This window comes from Cupressus sempervirens, chromosome 9, assembly GCF_028749045.1.
Source record: "Cupressus sempervirens isolate cs-2001-9-10 chromosome 9, ASM2874904v1, whole genome shotgun sequence".
Classification (NCBI taxonomy): Eukaryota; Viridiplantae; Streptophyta; class Pinopsida; order Cupressales; family Cupressaceae; genus Cupressus; species Cupressus sempervirens.
In genome coordinates, this window is record NC_143126.1 from 190,530,938 (window position 1) to 190,536,371 (window position 5,434).

General features: G+C 35.8%; 1 pseudogene across 1 annotated transcript; it reads left to right on the plus strand.

The window, feature by feature from the left end:
- The first annotated feature begins 1,934 nt into the window (after positions 1-1,934).
- On the plus strand, positions 1,935-4,245 carry LOC149538128 (L-type lectin-domain containing receptor kinase IV.2-like; annotated as a pseudogene). The gene is made up of 3 exons (XR_016355986.1): positions 1,935-2,775; positions 2,916-3,217; positions 3,314-4,245. The product of XR_016355986.1 is annotated as an L-type lectin-domain containing receptor kinase IV.2-like (transcript).
- The last annotated feature ends 1,189 nt before the right edge of the window (positions 4,246-5,434 follow it).

Here is a 5,434-nt window from a genome sequence, read left to right on the forward strand (position 1 = left end):
AACAAAAATATCTTCTTTTAAAAAAAAAAATCCTAAAAACTATGCGTAAATCTTGTCATGTGTTGAACTCCACTATAAATATAGGGTCAGAGTATTTCAATTCACCACAAATTTGAGAAGACTCACATACTGAAAGGTATTTAACACATTCGTATGAATGAAGTTCAAATTGGATTTTTAATTACCAGTATTTTGGTAGTTGTCTATTTTGTATAGTGTTAAGTATCATTTATCCATTCATATACTAATTACAATTAAAATGAAACAATTGGTGCAAACGCCGATATTCAAGATTTGTGAGTTTATGTTTCATGGGCCTTTTAATAGACCCAAGATATTTTGTCAGAGACAACTTGTCACCTTGTAATATCTACCTGTGTTTTATATCGTAATAATTTTTTTGTTTACTGTGTGGTATGATTTTAGGTTCAAATTAGTCCTCTGAGGAATTTTTCAATTGTTTGACTTCAATTTTAGTAAGTAATTATTACATGGATGGTTGGTTTTTTTAGGTGTACTAACCTTTACTTTCCTTACTTTTTGAACCTTTTGATCAGGATTTAATGACTTTTTATGCAAAATGTTTCATCAACATCTCTATGATTGATATCAAAATTAGATTGTGATAGACATTTGGTTTATTTGAGCTAACTTTGATAAAATTATTTTTCTACAAATTAAAGCCTTTATGCAGTGTTTACTTTGATTTTCTTTTCTTATTACGTCTGCAAGTTTGTACTTATGTGGAGAGATTCTAGTAGTTGTCATCAAAATGATTTTCATACCTCCTTTGGGATGAAGGGGAGTTCTATGTCCAGGATTGAATAGCAACATGTGGGAAAAGTTCACTCAATAGTTCTCAAAATATTAAACCTTCAAGCAAACAACTACAAAACATGAAAGGATGCTTGAGGTTATGCTCTAAATCAATCTTTTCTAAACCCGATAGTTTGTCACTTCCAATCATCTGGTTTCCTATGAACAAGGTAAAACGTATTGAAACTTTAAAAGTAACATCACTCTTGCCTCAGTACAACCATGACAAATGGTAAGGGAGACAATAAGACTTTGTCTTAGAGGCATCCTTCAATGTCACAATGACGGAGAATGGACTTGATGCTTCCTATAAATTTGAGAAGCAAGATAGTGCGTGGTGGTTTTCCCCTGAAATTTTCATTGGTCGAGTAGGTTGAGATACGTTTCTTTTTCTCGTTTTTTGAGTTATTGGGTTCATCTGTTATGACAAGAATTTGAGGCACAAAAACCTATCTATTGGGAAACTTTGTTTTTCATGCCATGACGACAAGGACCAAGAAAGCTCTATGATTGAAGCAAATGATGCATGCAATAGGAATTACTTGGATAATCTGTTCAATTTTACATAGTTGGACAAATAAATAGTTAAGTTAAAACATGTACAAAATTGCCTATCATATATTCCCTTGCACCTTCTATGACTCGCTATTTTTTTAAAAAAGATGTTCAATACCTTATCTATTTCTCTCCTCCCATTAATTTGTGTGTCATTTCTTGAAACTTATCTAATGAAGTCTCATTACCGTATCTCTTTGAAAACCAAATCTCGTGTATCTACTAAATTCTCATTACCATATCTCTCTGAAAACCAAATCTCGTGTATGTAAAATCCGCATTTTACACACATTTCTACATCATTGACAAAATTCCTCTATCCTCTATGCAAATTAAAAGGAACGTATTGGGCAGGCCCCACATTGACCACCTCAAAAGCCCTGCGCTTATACTCTGTCCGCTCTTTCAACCCACGCATTGAATCTCAACATTTTATGTCCTCCTCAATACCTCCCACGCATTGAAAATATTGAGAGGTATTGAAAATATTGATTTTATGTAAAATATCCACCTGTATGTCCTCGTCAAATACATCTTCACAGAAAGTCGTGCATCGTAGTTATTGCCCCCTACGACTCCTGATTCACTGTCCAGCTTGTTTTCCCCAATTCCAGTTCTCATAAGAAGCAACACTGCTCAGAAATAAGTTAAAACTCAATTCAATGTCGAGGATGAATATGCAGATTTGGGTGCACATTCTCTGCCTATCATTAATCGTTCTAACGGTAGCCGAGGGCGTACAGCAGAACACAACTTTCCTCTTCAACGGCTTCAACGCCGCAAGCAGAATCAAATATGTTGCAGACGCTTCACTACAATCCCCCGCAATCCGCCTCACAAATCAGTCCCAGCGCCTCGTTGGCCGCGCTTATTTTGAACGGCCCGTGCCCATGAAAAGAAACGGCTCAGTCATCTCATTCAGCACAGCCTTCGTTTTCGCCATGGTTCCGCTGCGAAGGTCGAGTGGCGGGTCAGGGATATGCTTCGTCATGACGCCCACCACGAGTCTCAACGGCGCCATCGCCAGTCAGTACTTGGGCCTCGTCAATATCTCCAGCAACGGCAAGGATTACAACCATCTCTTCGCTGTGGAGTTTGGCGTAACTCAGCGGGTGGATACAAAGGTCGGTAATCGTGTGGGAATCGATCTCAACGGCTTCAACCCCTCCTTGGCGACAGCTGCTGCTTATTGGTATGATCAAAATGGACTCATTCCTATTAATCTCAATAGCGGGCATAATATAAGGGCCTGGATCGACTACGACGGCGCTTCTCAACAGCTCGACATACGAGTCGCACCAGTTGGACGGGCGAGGCCAAACAGAGCTCTTCTCTCCAAAAAAGACATGAATTTGAGTCATGTTATACAAGATTACATGTACGTTGGATTTTCTGCAGCTACATGTACGTATTTTTTTCACGATCCTCCTCCTCTCTATCAAAATAATGATATTTAAGAAAATTAGGGGAATTTGAAAACTTCAAGTTTTTAAACTATTCATGTAACTTTTGTTGGATAAAGACGAGTTCTTTTGAATCAATAGATACTTTGCCTTATGTTGAGAAGCATTACATTTTGTCATGGAGCTTCACAATTGGAGGCGACAGGGCTCAAGATATAGACATGTTGCATCTACCTTTTTTTTATGTCAAAATCTCAAACTTCTACAAATCTGCAAAGTTCATATCTATTATCATAATATGCTCAATAGCTTCTATGTTGGGACTCACTCTTAGCACAATTTATTGGTTGAAAAAGATGGACTACATAGAATTCTATGAAAAGTGGGAGTTGCAATATTGGCCACAAAGATTTAACTATCGAAAGCTCAACCTCGCTACAAAGGTAATTATAAATATAGATATATGTTATTATATTCAAAATAAATTCAATAACTTGAATTTCATTATTTGACAAGGGCTTTGCTTTGTTTTATTGCAGGGCTTCAGTGACAAGAATCTTGTGGGTTGTGGGAGTTTTGGGAGAGTATACCGAGGAACTCTACCTTCCGGTGAAGAAATCGTTGTGAAATGCATCATAAAAGATTTCGCACAAGGAATGCAGGAATTCATGGTAGAAATATCTAGCCTTGGGCGTCTGCTGCACCAGAATCTTATGCCTCTTAGAGGCTGGAGTAGAAAAAATGAGCTCCTCTTCATTGTCTATGACTTCATGTACAACAATAGCCTTGAAAGAAATCTCTTCACTCTAGAATCGAATCTGTCATAGGCTCACAGATACAAAATCCTCGCAGATGTGGTCGTTGGATTGTTTTATTTAGATGAGAAGTGAGAAAAATGTGTGGTGCACAGGGACATCAAATCTAGCAATATACTACTAGACTGTGATCTGAATGGCCATGTGGGGGATTTTGGCTTGGCAAGGTTATATGATCACAGTGAAAAGCCCCAAACAACTCATGTGGTAGGAACTTTGGGGTACATTGCACATGAGCTCATATATTCTAGAAAGGCTTCTCCTTCTAGAGATGTGTTTAGCTTTGGGGCTCTTCTGCTCGAGGTTGCATGTGGAAGGAAGCCCGTGGATCCCTAAGGTGTCATTTTGGTTCAGTGGGTTTGCGATTTGAATGCAAATGGAAAGTTACTAGATGCTGTTGATCAAAGGCTTGGGGGAAATTATGATAAAGGTGAGGCTGAGAATGTGCTTATATTGGGGCTTGTTTGTTCAAACCCTGACCCAAATGAGAGGCCTAGCATGAAACAAGCATTGCAGATTCTATGTGGTGAGGGTGCTTTGCATTATTACATTGACATCACAGATTTGAATTTGCATGCTGCTGCTTCTTTTGATCTCTCTGAATGATGTAGTTGAGGTTCTATAATCAAGTTATCAGTCCTATAATTTAAATCTCACTTGCTGTGTCCCCTTGTAAACTAGTTCTAGTTGCGTACATAGGGTGTTTTACTATTATAGTCTACCTTTTAACCTAGAATAATGAAGGTTGAAGAACACTATGGTCTCTAAATTTTAAAAGAAGATTAAAGAATGAGGGAGGATAAGAATGGGTGGAGAAGTTAGCTTTTTCTATTTGATTATGTAAAAAAATAGTCCAAGAGACATGTAGCTAGGGAGAAAATATTAGTCTTAACATAAGAAGAAAGATGAAAAAAGAGTGATATATAGGAGTAAGAAAGTCATGAGGCTACTGAAATAAAATAGAGTGAAAAGTTATTAGTTCTTGGAATACTTATGCAATTGTTTGGGGCAATAAAAATTATTAGTATATTCTTATTGACCTATAAAAAGAAAGTATTTTTCAATGTACTAAATTTGCTTAATAGTTTGAACATTTTTATCTATTTTAAATTCAAAAAAATGCTTTTTTTTTCAAATCTCGTTGCGTGTGATAGAAAAATGCAAGTAGAAAATAATTTTTAGATTCAAAAATTACGTCAAAATTTAAAAACTTCAACTATTGCTAAGATATCAAAGGCTGCTGCATTTATGAAACGACATTTTACGCATATCAAAGGCTTGCTACATTTTTGAAATAACTTTTCATTGATATCAAAATCTACTACATTTGTATGAAATAACTTTTCTTGTTCCTCAATTTCTGGAATTCTTTGTTCTTGAATCCTCTGTAGATAATGCTATTGATAATTATATAGTGATGTTTCATGGAGGCCATGAAATGAATATTAGGCAAAAGGTTTCAACATATTTTTAAGTTCTCAATATTTTTAAACAGTTGTCACATAAGCCTTATATCTTGTTTAGTAAATTTTTAAACCATGCACAAGCAGAATGTCAATGATGAATTCACATATTCATTGGGTGGAAGCTAAGAAGAATCAACTATGAAACCTCACATTGTCAAGGAATCGATAATCAAAATACAAGCACCAATTGTCAATTTGGCAAGACATATTTTCTATAAAAATAAATTGTTTTACTATCTTACTAAATTAAGATGCAATTTTTTTTGGCTTTTGGCTTATATTGTTTACGCTTCTCTGTTTCATATTTCATATACTTCTGAAATTTTATATTTTCTTTGAACAGTTTGATCCAATCTAGAAAGGACATGGTTTTGTTAAA